Below are 17,964 nucleotides of genomic sequence, written 5' to 3' on the forward strand. Positions count from 1 at the left end.
GGGCATAATATAATTTGACTTAAAATAATTTGACTTATTTTGTCAACAGAAACATTCATAAACTGGCATTTTTTCACAGAAGTTGATTTATGGTATTATGCATGTTTCCTTGCTTGTGCCAGTAACCTCTTTCTGCGTCTCAATGGCCAGATATACTGAGCAGTTTGACCTTTTGTGACCTACCAGCATTTGTCACTTGCCCAATTTCTATTTATCAACTATATTTATGAATTACCCATTGGTATCCATAGTATCTCAAAAATCATTTATGTAAGCCCCGAGCTATAGCATCATTACGAAAGCTGAGTAAAGGGCAGCTTGCATCTAAATTCCCACATACACATGGTAATTAAAATGCTATGATTCTTTTCCTTCCTTCTCTGGGGAGTATAATAAAATGTGACACGTCTCTGTATAAATGGAAGTGACTGGGAAATGCAAACAGCCTGGACTATGCAAGTCAGGAATACAGCAGGTCCAAAAATATGTATTTCCCTTTCTTCTCTGAAACATAAATATGAAAGGAATCCTGTTATGCATATTGTGACTACTACTGTCACCATTATTACCATATCAATTTATATTCTGCCTTTCTACCAAGAAGTTAGTCAAGACGGTTAACTGCAATTATAAGAATAATTTTGTTTATCTTGATTTAATCTGGAAAAAAAACTCTTGAATAACTCAGTGTATCAAAGGTGATATGCTGATAAAAATAACACACTATATTAGAAAACAGTCTGAATGGATTATTCTTGTTTTGAATGGATATTTATGTTGAAAAGAAGATGGAAAGCCTCTAAGAAGCCTCTGGACAGCTCGATTACTTTCTGAAAGTCAGATCATTTCTTAAGTTTGGTAAAAGCAGAGTTACTTATTTTGTTAGAAAAACACAATTACCTCTTGTTTCACAGTATGTTTATGTTCATTCATTCATTCATTCATTCAAATATTTCTGGCTGAAACCTGAATATTTTCAGAGCAGGTGTGTAAAGTATTTCCCGGAGTGACCTCAAAGGGCAGTGAGAGAACATGGAAAGAATATTTCTCCTGCTGTTTAGAAATATTTTGAAAAGCAGGGGGAGTTTTGTGAACATTTAAACACACATTTCCTTTCTTATTGTAATTTGTATGTCCTTTGCTGTTCAGCGTAAAATCACTTTGAATATAGCACCATAGAAAAGGAAAGGTTAGATAAGAAAAAGATCACGAGTTACTTGCATTTTGCCAAAAGAACAACTTTGTTGCTGCTCCTTCCATAATTTCTGTATTTTCTTTAGATGGAGGCATTATATAAAAACACAAGCATGAACTGGATTTTCAGAATGTCTTTTATTTAGCCTGGCATTGCAGATAATAAACTTCTGTAACTGCTAGAAAGTTTCTCTCTCTCTCTCTCTCTCTCTCTCTCTCTCTCTCTCTCTCTCTCTCTCTCTCTCTCTCTCTCTCTCTCTCTCTCTCCCTCTCTCTCTCTCTCTCTCTCTCTCTCTCTCTGTGTGTGTGTCTCTGTCTCTCTCTCTCTGCATCACTTGGTTTCTATGATATGGGCTTTTGCTTCTTTGGCCCCAAGAAATAAACATAGCATTGAGAAATAGGCAGAATATATTAAGCTAATCGTTATTTTCCTAGAGTTTCAGCTTGTTCCTCTAACAAACAGGCAACATAAGCTTGCTTCTTCTATTCAACTTGAGTTGTAACTATAAAAATTGTTTCACCTTGATATCATGGACATTTGAAATTGAATTACAGACTTCCCTGAGCTGTTGTGTTGTTTTTCTTCATCTTGGTTACCATGCCACATGCATGTAAATAACAATAGTTGGTTGATTGGTTCCGTTCAACAGATGATCTTCATTGAGAACATATTTTGTTTACTCCCACTGTTATAAATCACCCATTAATGCTCATTTCTGAAGATAAAAGAAGACATTACAAACCATCATGCTAAACTATGCTAATGCCATTTCATTGTCATACTGGTATAGTCATATGATTTAGAATGACTAAAGCTGAGCTTCTTTGGCCCCAAGAAATAATCATAGTGTTGAGCATGGAAACTAATCAAGAAAAGAACCAACCTAGAATCAAGGAGAAATTTCCTGACAGAATAATTAATCAGTGGAACGAGTTGCCTCCAGAAGTTGTGGGTGCTCCAACACTGGAGATTTTTAAGAAGAGATTTGTTGTTGTTAGCTGTGAAGTCATGTCTGACCCATCGCAACCCCATAGACAATGTTCCTCCAGGCCTTCCTGTCCTCTACCATTTCTGGAGTCCATTTACACTCACACCTACTGCTTTAGTGACTCCCATTTTTCTGAAATGATACAGAGCAGGGGGTTGGAGTAGAAGACCTCTAATGTCCCTTCCAACTATGTTATTATGTCAGTAGAAAAAATATATTGAGCTTTAGCAAAGCTTTAGTTGCTACATTATTATATTTTCTTTGGCAAATGTCCCTTAGTCCTACGGGTTAAGGCAGAAGATGATATCCACCAATTGTATGTCCTGCAAGTCAGGCCCACATCAGGAGAGCAAAGCCAGCTGATTTAATTACAAATAAATATAGATAAGTAGGGGTATTGTCCCAACAGTATCAACCCACAGATATTTGCCACTATTGCAAACAGAGATAAGAAGTGATACTGTCTAATGTCTTTATGTAAGCAGCACAAAAATGCTTCCCCAGATGTTCAGGTACAATTTTGTAGTTTAATGAAGTTCTTTAACCTCCATTAAAATGTAAAACATGACACAACTCTTCCCAAAAGCTTTCTCCCTTGTGATGGGGTGCTGTTGTAAATCATTTGAAGGATCAAGTCCCGCTGAGCCTTTCAAAAATTGCTTGCTACGAACTGTAAAATGAAATCAAGTTGGGGAAAATATAGTTTTACCCCAAGATTTTTTCTGAGTTGTCTAGGAAACATTTATTCAGGATTCATTCATTATTCATGTATCATCACACAGGCATTTTGAAGATTAAATGAAGAGAAAGGCAAAGCTCAGGGTAGCACAGATGGCACAGGTGAAATGTGAACAGCGAAGGAGTTGTAAAGAACATGTGAGAATGAATTGTGCTTGGAAATCTGCTGCTCTGGGAATTCCAAGAGTCCAAAACTAACACTTAGTTAATAGCATAATGCCAAGAGAGACCTGTGCTGTTAGCAATGCATAACATCAGGGATTACACACAATCACAAACATGCTTGATAGAAACAGGCAGACAAGACAAAGTTTTATTTTGCTGCTGAAAGCCCTTTAAAGAGTTTACAGAGGAGATTGGGGAAAAGGCAAGTTGGGGAAAAAAGAGAAAAGAAAATTAACATCTGAAGCCTTTTGTTCTACTACAGGAAGGGCAAAAACAGAAAATTGATCTCAGCTGTACTGTCAGTAGCATATCTTCCATCTCTGTCATGAAAAGAATTGCATGTGGTTCTAAACAGTATGGGCAACAAAGGGGCAAGCTGTAATTTTAGGTGATACACAATCAGTAGGTTTTGCCTATAAAAATAATTTCACTATAATCTCACAATTAGTATTCAGTCAGATTCAACTTTACTCTTCTTGATCCAGAACACGAAGATAATATCACTGGCCTATATTGCAGTTGAACTCCTGAGATTAAGATGTTAGGACAACAAATGGCACAGGATACTCTTAATTAAGAATTGCTAGAGAGATTGGATAATTACCAGGCTAAATCAATTTTGAGTGTCCTCAGACAAAATAATATTGCTTCCTGTTCATGAGACTTACATGTGGGCTATTTTATACCCAATAATTCTAGGCAGCTCCCTATACTGTAACAGCCAATAAAAATATAGAGGTAAAACAACAGATCCACAAGACAGCATAACATTTCCCACTATGACACCATGACATTGCTCATTTGCCTAGGCCAGGGGTAGGCAACCTCGGCTCTTTTATGACTCATGGACTTCAACTCCCAGAATTCCTGAAGGTTGGGCATCATAACAGCAATAAATGCACTTTAATATTAGAAGTATTCTGCTGATTTGGAAAGAAGGTGCATGCTCATTGAGCTTGAGAATTATCTGGTAAAATCATGAGGATTAACCCATCTGTGAAAAAAATAAGCCAATAACTGAAGTTTAAGGCCATAGCTGAGTTTTGGTTTTTCCAACCCCAATCTCCAGTCTTAAATTTGTACAGGAAACACATTTAGCTATTTATATTAAAAAATTGCCCAAAGAAATTTTGATTGTAGCATTTCTGCTGAACTCATATTTAATATTGAACCAGTTGAGAACCATATAAAAATACGTGCTATAGTTTTGCTTCAAATATTTTCAGGAATTGCAGAAATAAACCAGCCAATTTTAAACTGATAAGAGGAATTAATTGCTATCATGTTTATATGTGCTGTTTGAAATACATAGCCTAAATGGGATGTCTTTGTCCAGTATAATAAAAACAGCTAAAAATACTTGGAAGTATTTTAGTGTGCATGGTTTGGTTAGCAAAAGAAAAAAGCCCCAACGTGATCGAAGTCTCTCTTTGTAAAAATCACAACTTAGCTTTGTGAAAGTTTAACTGCCATCAGGAAATTTATCAGCTTCATAAAATTTGACAAATGAAATTAAGACTAACGGCTCTTTAACAAGGCAGCAGAAAAGTGTCTTTGGCCTGTCTGGAAGTCTGCATAAAGTAAGTCACTTGAAGAAATGCTGACAATACTTTCAACCTGTACTCTGTCTCTGCTATCAAGCTGAACAGAAGATTTATCTGTATGAGAAATTGCAGAGAAGGACAGATTAGGGCAAGGGTAGGCAACCTTGGCTCTTTTTATGACTCATGGACTTCAACTCCCAGAATTCCTGAACCAGCATGGCTGGCTCAGGAATTCTGGGAGTTGAAGTCGAAGAGTCATAAAAGAGCCAAGGTTGCCTACTCCTGGATTAGGGAATGCCTCTTTTGGTTCCAGTGTCCTGCAGCAGAAATCTTGGGTAAGTTCTCCTATTCCTTTTCCAATCCCATTGTGTGCTCATGTTGTGGAAGCAGAGGATACTAAAGGAGAATTCTCTCCCTAAGTTTCATTTGCTACCCATAGCAAAAAAAAAATATGCAGGGAACAAATACATTCTCCCACACTTTTCTTGCAATGGGGGTTAGGATAAGTAGGTTTAGCTGTCAATTATCTGATCTCACCATGCATCAGAGAATTCATACAATGGAACTGCTGGAGGACTGGTGTGCATAGGAGTAGGAAAAACTGCCAGTGGCTTCAGGGATGGGGTCTATCACAATTTGCCATGGCCAGCTTACCACAGCCAACTCACTGTGGGACAACTCGCAAAGGCCAGCTCGCTGTGGGACAACTCACTACGAGACAAGAATTACACTGATATCAAGGAAATGGTGGAATAGAATCATTAAAGAAAGAATGCAAAAGGAAGGACAGAATGAAATGTGAATGAAAGAAAATTGAAATTTTTAAATTTATTTTTAAATAATTAAATTGAATTGTTAAATTGTCCTGCAGCAAGTTGTCCCATGGCAAGTTGGCCATGGCGAGTTGTCCCGCAGGGAGTTGGACACAACAAGTTGGTTGTGACGAGCTGTCCCATTCCATCGGGGAAGAGGGTTAGAAGAAGACTTATGGGTCTATAGCCCTTGGTGATGAAGTCAATGGTAATGCTCTCAGAAAGCAAATGGCCCTGACAATCAGTAGCCAGGGACCCATGATACCCTTTGGAAATTGAAAAAAATAAACTCATTTTCAAAGCATAGCAAGAAAGAGGGGATTACCTTGATAGGGTTCTGGAGGCAGATTGAGGATGCACACATGGTTCATATCCTCCTCTTCACTGAGGCAAACAAAATGTGCAGAAAATCACTAAGTAAAAGGTTGCCTGCTGTGCCTGAAAAAGTATCTGTCAGGAATGAAACTGTTTTCATGACCCAAGCTTTCCCTCCCAAGAATTAAAATTAAAATAACAGAGTTGGAAGGGACCTTGGAGGTCTTCTTATCCAATCCACTGCTCAGGCAGCAAACCTTATACCATTTCAGACAAATCGTTGTCCAGTCTCTTCTTAAAAACTTCCAGTGTTGGAGCATTCACAACTTCTGGAGGCAGGTTGTTCCACTGATTAATTGTTCTGACTGTCAGGAAATTTCTCCGTACTTCTAGGTTGTTTCTCTCTTTGGTTAGTTTCTATCCGGTGCTTCTTGTCCTGCCTTCAGGTGCTTTGGAGAATAGCTTGACTCCCTCTTCTTTGTGGCAGGCTCTGAGATATTGGAAGACTGCTGTCGTGTCACCTCTAGTCCTTCTCTTCATTAAACTACACATATCCAGTTCCAGCAACCGTTCTTTATATGTTTTAGCAATGCTGCTCCCAAGCCATATCAATAATGATGGAATTTGTGGGGCTATAGGGAACCACAAAACAGAGGTAGCATTGCTTCTGTACTTATACCTTATATATAATCCTCAAAGAAAATTAGTCAAGGCACTCTGAGAATCACATTTCCATTGCCTTTGGCTATTTCTGCTTTCTTTCTTGCAAGCAAGTCATTGGAATTTCATAAAAAAACTGAGTTTGAGGACATTGTAGGGTTTGGGGAATGCCCAAATTAATTTATTTTAGTGTAGCAATTATTAGTACATTTTCTCAATTAACATAAATATATTTGGGAACAAATAAAGTTGGGTCTAAGAATTATTCTGAATTACTCTGGATATTTGGAATTGTTATCCATGAAATTAATGAATCTCCCAAAGTAACCTGTATATTAGAATGTTTTCCTATTCTAGTCTGATGGTAGCCTGATGGTATCTGAAAAACAAAGCAGGGATAGATTTGCTTAGTAGCTCACTCAATGGGAGATTTCCAGGACATCCCCCAGCCAAAAAAAAAAACCCTGTAGGGATGTGTTCATAAATTTACCAGAAGTCAAGCTTGTCTTGGAAGAAAGTTTACTTTATATAAATGGTTTATTTATTTATTTATTTTGTAACACAGGCTTCTGCTGAAATTTTCAGTTAAATAAATTGCCGTCATTTCTAAGAAAAGATGGATTTATTTCACCACATATCCAACCTTGTAGTTGAACAAAGCTTTTAGACTCAGTTAGAGGTTGGGATAAAGCGTTTTAAAATCCAGTTGCCTACTGGGTTCAATTTGAGTATAATTGTTTGATTGCACTAAAATCTTGGCAAGTCTTTCTTTCCTCAGGGGTCCATTTCATTGTCAACTGTTAACACTACAAAATACCTAAGGAAAGAAGAGGTGTGTAAAATATTTGAAGTTCAGAATAAGTTGTTCTGGTTCCACTGAGTACTAGAAAGGCCATTTTGAGCTTGGAACTTTTCCATTAAAGTTGAAACAATGTCAAAATATCTCCACTGAGATTGGAACAGCCTGTTTCAAGCATAAAGCTATTGTTTCACGTGTGAAATATTTTGCACATCTCTTACATAAAGTATTAAGTTGTAGACACCAGGACAGCCTTTTATGAACAAAGAAAAACATACGACAGTCCTGCTCTTAAAATAATCTATAAGCAATGTGGTGATGTGTATGTAGAAAAATAATGGTCAGTTTAGGTCAATTTATGTTCAATAAGAAACATGTTTAACTTATATACTTTAATTTACATTATATCTGTCTCTGTGTGTGTGTATATATATGTGTGTGTATATGTATGTATATGTGTGTGTGTGTGTGTTTGTGTGTATGTAAATCTTTTGGATTGCTAACAAAGAATTAAAGGGAGACTGATATGCATTTAAAACGGGGAATATGCATTTAAAACTTATTTGTTCTTATAAGTTTGAAATGCATATCAGTCTCCCTTTAATTCTTTGTTAGCAATCCAAAAAATTTACACAAATATGAGCTGTCACTGCTGTGACTAATGCCTGTGGATGGCCTTGGGTTAGGCTGAAACAGGAAATAAGATTTGTCCCGTGTTTGGGGCCTAGCAAGGTAATCTAAATACTTAACAAACATTATATATATATATATACACACACACACACATATATATATATATATATATATATATATATATATATATATATATATATATATATATATGTGGATCCTTGGTTTTTCGGGTTTCTCCCCGCGTAGAACTAAAGGTGTAGGCGCAACGTTTCGACGAAATCCCATCCGTCATCATCAGGCTTGTGGTTTCTGCTTCCTTCTTCTGGGAGAAGTATGTGGCTGTTTGTTTTTCTTTTTTAAACTGCCAGAGGGGGTGTGTTCTGTGAGTGGAAGTGTGCTGATTGGGTGGGGATTATGTGTGTTCTGATTGGGTGGGAGTGTGTTTTGAATGGTGGGGGTGTTCTGATTGGGTGGTGGTGTGTTTTGAGTGGATGGGCTGGTCTCAGCTGCCAGCCTTAGACCTGAGCTGGTGAGTTGTGCTGTTTTTGTTTGCCTTCGTGTTTGTGGTGGTGCCATGTTTTTATAGTGGGTGTCAGTTTGCTTATTATGTGGTTTGGAGGGGTTTAAAGTGGCTGATGTTGCAGCTGTAGTTAGGTTTCTGTTTTGTGGTTGTGCCTCTTTATCATTGTGGGTTCGGATTTGCTTTTTGAATAGTTGTGTGGTGGTGATGTCATGTGATGTTATCATGAGTTTGGGTCTGGTATCATTCTTGGTGGTTGGGACTCGTCTGTCAATCAAGGCAGGTTTCCAAATAGATGGTAGGCGAGAGGTATCATCTCGTTTGTTCATGCTGTGGGGGCGTTTTTCTATCTCAATGGCTTCTCTGATTATTCTGTTGTTAAAATGTTCAATTTTGGCGATAGTTTTGGTTTTTTTAAAATCAATTTCATGTCCCGTGGCTTCAAAGTGTTGGACCAGGGATGAAGTTTGTTCTCCCTTTCTGAGTGAGTTTTTGTGCTCTTCAATGCGTGCACTTATTCTTCTGTTGGTCTGTCCGATGTATGTGGTGGGGCAGGTGGTGCATGGGATTTCATATACTCCTTGGTTTTCTAACCCAATTATGTCCTTGGGGTTTCTTAGGATGGTGGATACTTTTCTGTCTGTGTAGAATGCTGTTTTGATGTTGTGTTTTTGGAGGACTTTGCTGATTCTGTCTGTGGTCCCTTTTAAGTATGGGAGGAGGGCTTTGCCTTTTTCTTGTTCTCTGTCTTGGGTTTTTGTGGGTGTCTCTCTTCGGATTAAGTTGGTAATCATGTTTCTTTGGAATCCATTGGCTGTTAGTACATTAGTGAGGTTGTGTAGTTCGGTTTTTAGGTGTTGTTTGTCAGCTAGTTGTTTTGTTCTGGAGATGAGTGTCTTGGCTACGGAGTTGATCTGTGCTGGGTGGTGGTGTGAGAGTGCATTCAGATAGCGGTTTGTGTGCGTTTTTTTATGGTAGATAGTGTGTCCTAGGGAGCCGTCGGATTTCTTGTAGACTAAAACATCAAGGAAGGGAAGTTGGTTGTTAGCTTCTGTTTCCATGGTGAATTGTATTTTGGGGTGTAGGCTATTGAGGTGTGTGAGGAAGTCATCCAGTTTTTCTTTGCCATGTGGCCAGATTACGAAGGTGTCATCTACGTATCTGAGCCAGAGTTTGGGTTTGTGGTTGGATTTTTCTAGAGCGAGGGTTTCAAAGTGTTCCATGTAGAGGTTTGCGATGACAGGTGAAAGGGGTGATCCCATGGGTGCTCCTTCCATTTGTTTGTATCTTTGTCCATTGTAGATGAAGTATGTGTTAGATAGGCAGTGGTTGGTCAGATCTAGGATGTGTTTTGGGGGGTTGTATTTATTTAGGATAGCTGTCAAGGCTTCTTTGATTGGCACTTGGGTGAAGAGGGATACGACATCGAAGCTAACAAGTAGGTCACAGGGCTGTAACTTTAGTTTACTTATGATCTCTATGAATTGGAATGAATCTTGTACGTGTGAGGTGATGGAATTTGCGTAAGGCTGTAGTTGTTTGGCAAGAAATTTGGCTAGATTTTGTAGAGGTGAGCCTATGGAGCTGACTATGGGTCTGAGAGGGGTTCCTTCTTTGTGTATCTTGGGCAGACCATAGAGCTTGGGACATCTGGATGATTTTTCTCTGGGAATGATTGTTTTCTGGATCTCTTCACTGATGGGGGTGGCTTTTATTTTGGATTTTGTGGTTTTTTCCAGGTAGGTGGTGGGGTCTGTCTTGATGAGTTTGTATGTGGAGTCTCGGAGTAGGTTGGATAATTTGGTATGGTAGTCAGATGAGTTCATTACCACCGTGGCGTTGCCTTTGTCTGCTGGCAGAATGATTATGCTGGTGTCTTTTTTTAGGTTAAGTAGTGCTGTCTGTTCCTCTTTGGGTAAGTTGCTTTTGGGTGGTTTGCTGGTGCAGAGGATGTTGGTAACTTCGAGTCTGATTTTGTTGGCGTCATCAGGGTTGATTTTGGTCAGGCTGGATTCGACTCCGCATATAATGGTTTCCGTGGGAATGTGTTTGGGAGCGACTGCAAAATTAAATCCTTTAGACAGGACGTTGGTTTCGGCTTTGGTGAGAATCCTATCTGAGATGTTGTGCACAGTTTGTTTCATGTGTTGCTGTGGGAGAGGAGGGGTTTGTTTCTGGCGTTCCTTTAGTCTTTGGAGTTTATTGGTGTGTGTGTCTGTTTTGTAGGCAGTCTCTGTTTCAGCTCTCCAGACAGCAATTTGTTTGAATTTGTCCCAAAGTGTGGGGTGGATCTTGTTGCTGAGTTTGAGGTGAAGTGTGAGGAGGTCTCTGTTGATTCGGTCCAGGAGGAATCTTTTTGTGTGGAGTTCGTTTCTGATTAGGGCCAGTTCAGTTCTCATCAGGATGCGTTTGATGGCTGCAGAGTTGGAGTGGAATTTCAATAGGAAGGATGTGGGGATTAAATTTTGATCTCGGCAGTTGCGTAGGAATGTGAGGTCACACAGAATGGAAGCTCTTCGTACTTCGAGTTTTTCGTAGGTCTTGGTTAGCTGGTAGATTTCCTCCCCGTAGAGGTAAGATATTTGTTCTCTGAGGTTTTCGCGGGTGCCTGTATGTGGATCCTTGGTTTTTCGGGTTTCTCCCCGCGTAGAACTAAAGGTGTAGGCGCAACGTTTCGACGAAATCCCATCCGTCATCATCAGGCTTGTGGTTTCTGCTTCCTTCTTCTGGGAGAAGTATGTGGCTGTTTGTTTTTCTTTTTTAAACTGCCAGAGGGGGTGTGTTCTGTGAGTGGAAGTGTGCTGATTGGGTGGGGATTATGTGTGTTCTGATTGGGTGGGAGTGTGTTTTGAATGGTGGGGGTGTTCTGATTGGGTGGTGGTGTGTTTTGAGTGGATGGGCTGGTCTCAGCTGCCAGCCTTAGACCTGAGCTGGTGAGTTGTGCTGTTTTTGTTTGCCTTCGTGTTTGTGGTGGTGCCATGTTTTTATAGTGGGTGTCAGTTTGCTTATTATGTGGTTTGGAGGGGTTTAAAGTGGCTGATGTTGCAGCTGTAGTTAGGTTTCTGTTTTGTGGTTGTGCCTCTTTATCATTGTGGGTTCGGATTTGCTTTTTGAATAGTTGTGTGGTGGTGATGTCATGTGATGTTATCATGAGTTTGGGTCTGGTATCATTCTTGGTGGTTGGGACTCGTCTGTCAATCAAGGCAGGTTTCCAAATAGATGGTAGGCGAGAGGTATCATCTCGTTTGTTCATGCTGTGGGGGCGTTTTTCTATCTCAATGGCTTCTCTGATTATTCTGTTGTTAAAATGTTCAATTTTGGCGATAGTTTTGGTTTTTTTAAAATCAATTTCATGTCCCGTGGCTTCAAAGTGTTGGACCAGGGATGAAGTTTGTTCTCCCTTTCTGAGTGAGTTTTTGTGCTCTTCAATGCGTGCACTTATTCTTCTGTTGGTCTGTCCGATGTATGTGGTGGGGCAGGTGGTGCATGGGATTTCATATACTCCTTGGTTTTCTAACCCAATTATGTCCTTGGGGTTTCTTAGGATGGTGGATACTTTTCTGTCTGTGTAGAATGCTGTTTTGATGTTGTGTTTTTGGAGGACTTTGCTGATTCTGTCTGTGGTCCCTTTTAAGTATGGGAGGAGGGCTTTGCCTTTTTCTTGTTCTCTGTCTTGGGTTTTTGTGGGTGTCTCTCTTCGGATTAAGTTGGTAATCATGTTTCTTTGGAATCCATTGGCTGTTAGTACATTAGTGAGGTTGTGTAGTTCGGTTTTTAGGTGTTGTTTGTCAGCTAGTTGTTTTGTTCTGGAGATGAGTGTCTTGGCTACGGAGTTGATCTGTGCTGGGTGGTGGTGTGAGAGTGCATTCAGATAGCGGTTTGTGTGCGTTTTTTTATGGTAGATAGTGTGTCCTAGGGAGCCGTCGGATTTCTTGTAGACTAAAACATCAAGGAAGGGAAGTTGGTTGTTAGCTTCTGTTTCCATGGTGAATTGTATTTTGGGGTGTAGGCTATTGAGGTGTGTGAGGAAGTCATCCAGTTTTTCTTTGCCATGTGGCCAGATTACGAAGGTGTCATCTACGTATCTGAGCCAGAGTTTGGGTTTGTGGTTGGATTTTTCTAGAGCGAGGGTTTCAAAGTGTTCCATGTAGAGGTTTGCGATGACAGGTGAAAGGGGTGATCCCATGGGTGCTCCTTCCATTTGTTTGTATCTTTGTCCATTGTAGATGAAGTATGTGTTAGATAGGCAGTGGTTGGTCAGATCTAGGATGTGTTTTGGGGGGTTGTATTTATTTAGGATAGCTGTCAAGGCTTCTTTGATTGGCACTTGGGTGAAGAGGGATACGACATCGAAGCTAACAAGTAGGTCACAGGGCTGTAACTTTAGTTTACTTATGATCTCTATGAATTGGAATGAATCTTGTACGTGTGAGGTGATGGAATTTGCGTAAGGCTGTAGTTGTTTGGCAAGAAATTTGGCTAGATTTTGTAGAGGTGAGCCTATGGAGCTGACTATGGGTCTGAGAGGGGTTCCTTCTTTGTGTATCTTGGGCAGACCATAGAGCTTGGGACATCTGGATGATTTTTCTCTGGGAATGATTGTTTTCTGGATCTCTTCACTGATGGGGGTGGCTTTTATTTTGGATTTTGTGGTTTTTTCCAGGTAGGTGGTGGGGTCTGTCTTGATGAGTTTGTATGTGGAGTCTCGGAGTAGGTTGGATAATTTGGTATGGTAGTCAGATGAGTTCATTACCACCGTGGCGTTGCCTTTGTCTGCTGGCAGAATGATTATGCTGGTGTCTTTTTTTAGGTTAAGTAGTGCTGTCTGTTCCTCTTTGGGTAAGTTGCTTTTGGGTGGTTTGCTGGTGCAGAGGATGTTGGTAACTTCGAGTCTGATTTTGTTGGCGTCATCAGGGTTGATTTTGGTCAGGCTGGATTCGACTCCGCATATAATGGTTTCCGTGGGAATGTGTTTGGGAGCGACTGCAAAATTAAATCCTTTAGACAGGACGTTGGTTTCGGCTTTGGTGAGAATCCTATCTGAGATGTTGTGCACAGTTTGTTTCATGTGTTGCTGTGGGAGAGGAGGGGTTTGTTTCTGGCGTTCCTTTAGTCTTTGGAGTTTATTGGTGTGTGTGTCTGTTTTGTAGGCAGTCTCTGTTTCAGCTCTCCAGACAGCAATTTGTTTGAATTTGTCCCAAAGTGTGGGGTGGATCTTGTTGCTGAGTTTGAGGTGAAGTGTGAGGAGGTCTCTGTTGATTCGGTCCAGGAGGAATCTTTTTGTGTGGAGTTCGTTTCTGATTAGGGCCAGTTCAGTTCTCATCAGGATGCGTTTGATGGCTGCAGAGTTGGAGTGGAATTTCAATAGGAAGGATGTGGGGATTAAATTTTGATCTCGGCAGTTGCGTAGGAATGTGAGGTCACACAGAATGGAAGCTCTTCGTACTTCGAGTTTTTCGTAGGTCTTGGTTAGCTGGTAGATTTCCTCCCCGTAGAGGTAAGATATTTGTTCTCTGAGGTTTTCGCGGGTGCCTGTATGTGGATCCTTGGTTTTTCGGGTTTCTCCCCGCGTAGAACTAAAGGTGTAGGCGCAACGTTTCGACGAAATCCCATCCGTCATCATCAGGCTTGTGGTTTCTGCTTCCTTCTTCTGGGAGAAGTATGTGGCTGTTTGTTTTTCTTTTTTAAACTGCCAGAGGGGGTGTGTTCTGTGAGTGGAAGTGTGCTGATTGGGTGGGGATTATGTGTGTTCTGATTGGGTGGGAGTGTGTTTTGAATGGTGGGGGTGTTCTGATTGGGTGGTGGTGTGTTTTGAGTGGATGGGCTGGTCTCAGCTGCCAGCCTTAGACCTGAGCTGGTGAGTTGTGCTGTTTTTGTTTGCCTTCGTGTTTGTGGTGGTGCCATGTTTTTATAGTGGGTGTCAGTTTGCTTATTATGTGGTTTGGAGGGGTTTAAAGTGGCTGATGTTGCAGCTGTAGTTAGGTTTCTGTTTTGTGGTTGTGCCTCTTTATCATTGTGGGTTCGGATTTGCTTTTTGAATAGTTGTGTGGTGGTGATGTCATGTGATGTTATCATGAGTTTGGGTCTGGTATCATTCTTGGTGGTTGGGACTCGTCTGTCAATCAAGGCAGGTTTCCAAATAGATGGTAGGCGAGAGGTATCATCTCGTTTGTTCATGCTGTGGGGGCGTTTTTCTATCTCAATGGCTTCTCTGATTATTCTGTTGTTAAAATGTTCAATTTTGGCGATAGTTTTGGTTTTTTTAAAATCAATTTCATGTCCCGTGGCTTCAAAGTGTTGGACCAGGGATGAAGTTTGTTCTCCCTTTCTGAGTGAGTTTTTGTGCTCTTCAATGCGTGCACTTATTCTTCTGTTGGTCTGGATGACTTCCTCACACACCTCAATAGCCTACACCCCAAAATACAATTCACCATGGAAACAGAAGCTAACAACCAACTTCCCTTCCTTGATGTTTTAGTCTACAAGAAATCCGACGGCTCCCTAGGACACACTATCTACCATAAAAAAACGCACACAAACCGCTATCTGAATGCACTCTCACACCACCACCCAGCACAGATCAACTCCGTAGCCAAGACACTCATCTCCAGAACAAAACAACTAGCTGACAAACAACACCTAAAAACCGAACTACACAACCTCACTAATGTACTAACAGCCAATGGATTCCAAAGAAACATGATTACCAACTTAATCCGAAGAGAGACACCCACAAAAACCCAAGACAGAGAACAAGAAAAAGGCAAAGCCCTCCTCCCATACTTAAAAGGGACCACAGACAGAATCAGCAAAGTCCTCCAAAAACACAACATCAAAACAGCATTCTACACAGACAGAAAAGTATCCACCATCCTAAGAAACCCCAAGGACATAATTGGGTTAGAAAACCAAGGAGTATATGAAATCCCATGCACCACCTGCCCCACCACATACATCGGACAGACCAACAGAAGAATAAGTGCACGCATTGAAGAGCACAAAAACTCACTCAGAAAGGGAGAACAAACTTCATCCCTGGTCCAACACTTTGAAGCCACGGGACATGAAATTGATTTTAAAAAAACCAAAACTATCGCCAAAATTGAACATTTTAACAACAGAATAATCAGAGAAGCCATTGAGATAGAAAAACGCCCCCACAGCATGAACAAACGAGATGATACCTCTCGCCTACCATCTATTTGGAAACCTGCCTTGATTGACAGACGAGTCCCAACCACCAAGAATGATACCAGACCCAAACTCATGATAACATCACATGACATCACCACCACACAACTATTCAAAAAGCAAATCCGAACCCACAATGATAAAGAGGCACAACCACAAAACAGAAACCTAACTACAGCTGCAACATCAGCCACTTTAAACCCCTCCAAACCACATAATAAGCAAACTGACACCCACTATAAAAACATGGCACCACCACAAACACGAAGGCAAACAAAAACAGCACAACTCACCAGCTCAGGTCTAAGGCTGGCAGCTGAGACCAGCCCATCCACTCAAAACACACCACCACCCAATCAGAACACCCCCACCATTCAAAACACACTCCCACCCAATCAGAACACACATAATCCCCACCCAATCAGCACACTTCCACTCACAGAACACACCCCCTCTGGCAGTTTAAAAAAGAAAAACAAACAGCCACATACTTCTCCCAGAAGAAGGAAGCAGAAACCACAAGCCTGATGATGACGGATGGGATTTCGTCGAAACGTTGCGCCTACACCTTTAGTTCTACGCGGGGAGAAACCCGAAAAACCAAGGATCCACATACAGGCACCCGCGAAAACCTCAGAGAACATATATATATATATATATATACACACATATATATACATACATACATACATATATATATATATATATATATATATATATATATATATATATATATATATATATATGGATCTTTGGTTATTCGGGGTTTTCCCCGCGTAGAACTAAAGGTGTAGGGGCGACGTTTCGACGGAATCCCATCCGTCATCATCAGGCTGGAGGCTTCTGCTTCCTTCTTCTGGGAGAAGCATGTGGCTGTTTGTTCCTCTTTTTTAAACTGCCAGAGGGGGTGTGTTCTGTGGGTGGAGGTTGCTCTGATTGGGTGGGGGAGTAAGTGTGTTCTGATTGGGTGGGAGTGTGTTTTGAATGGTGGGTGTGTTCTGATTGGGTGGGGGTGTGTTTTGAGTGGATGGGCTGGTCTCAGCTGCCAGCCTTAGACCTGAGCTGGTGAGTTGTGCTGCTTTTGTTCGGCTTCGTGTTTGTGGTGGTGCCATGTTTTTATAGTGGGTGTCAGTTTGCTTATTGTGTGGTTTGGAGGGGTTTAAAGTGGCTGATGTTGCAGCTGTAGTTAGGTTTCTGTTTTGTGGTTGTGCCTCGTTATCATTGTGAGTTCGGATTTGCTTTTTGAATGGTTGTGTGGTGGTGATGTCATGTGGTGTTATCATGAGTTTGGGTCTATCATTCTTGGTGGTTGGGACTCATCTGTCAATCAAGGCGGGTTTCCAAATGGTTGGTAGGCGAGAGGTATCATCTCGTTTGTTTATGCTGTGGGGGCGTTTTTCTATCTCAATGGCTTCTCTGATTATTCTGTTGTTAAAATGTTCAATTTTGGCGATAGTTTTGGTTTTTTTAAAATCAATTTCATGTCCCGTGGCTTCAAAGTGTTGGACCAGGGATGAAGTTTGTTCTCCTTTTCTGAGTGAGTTTTTGTGCTCTTCAATGCGTGCACTTATTCTTCTGTTGGTCTGTCCGATGTATGTGGTGGGACAGGTGGAGCATGGGATTTCGTATACTCCTTGGTTTTCTAAGCCAATTATGTCCTTGGGGTTTCTTAGGATGGTGGATATTTTTCTGTCTGTGTAGAATGCTGTTTTGATGTTGTGTTATTGGAGGACCTTGCTGATTCTGTCTGTGGTCCCTTTTAAGTATGGGAGGAGGGCTTTGCCATTTTCTTGTTCTCTGTCTTGGGTTTTTGTGGGTGTCTCTCTTCGGATTAAGTTGGTAATCGTGTTTCTTTGGAATCCATTGGCTGTTAGTACATTAGTGAGAGTGTGTAGTTCGGTTTTTTGGTGTTGTTCGTCAGCTAGGTGTTTTGTTCTGGAGATGAGTGTCTTGGCTACGGAGTTGATCTGTGCTGGGTGGTGGTGTGAAAGTGCATTCAGATAGCGGTTTGTGTGTGTTTTTTTATGGTAGATAGTGTGTCCTAGGGAGCCGTTGGATTTCTTGTAGACTAAGACATCAAGGAAGGGAAGTTGATTGTTAGCTTCTGTTTCCATGGTGAATTGTATTTTGGGGTGTAGGCTATTGAGGTGTATGAGGAAGTCATCCAGTTTTTCTTTGCCGTGTGGCCAGATTACAAAGGTGTCATCTACGTATCTGAGCCAGAGTTTGGGTTTGTGGTTGGATTTTTCTAGAGCGAGGGTTTCAAAGTGTTCCATGTAGAGGTTTGCAATGACAGGTGAGAGGGGTGATCCCATGGGTGCTCCTTCCATTTGTTTGTATCTTTGTCCATTGTAGATGAAGTATGTGTTAGATAGGCAGTGGTTGGTCAAATCTAGGATGTGTT

The 17,964-nt window shown here is 40.9% G+C and overlaps 1 protein-coding gene across 1 annotated transcript in view; it reads left to right on the top strand.

The window, feature by feature from the left end:
* Positions 1-17,964, top strand: part of LOC310635394 (contactin-4-like) — a 284,515-nt gene that overhangs the window by 61,879 nt on the left and 204,672 nt on the right. The gene's annotated exons all lie outside the window — the stretch shown is intronic.

Source organism: Vipera ursinii (genome assembly GCF_947247035.1).
Source record: "Vipera ursinii genome assembly, chromosome: 2".
NCBI classification, from domain to species: Eukaryota; Metazoa; Chordata; class Lepidosauria; order Squamata; family Viperidae; genus Vipera; species Vipera ursinii.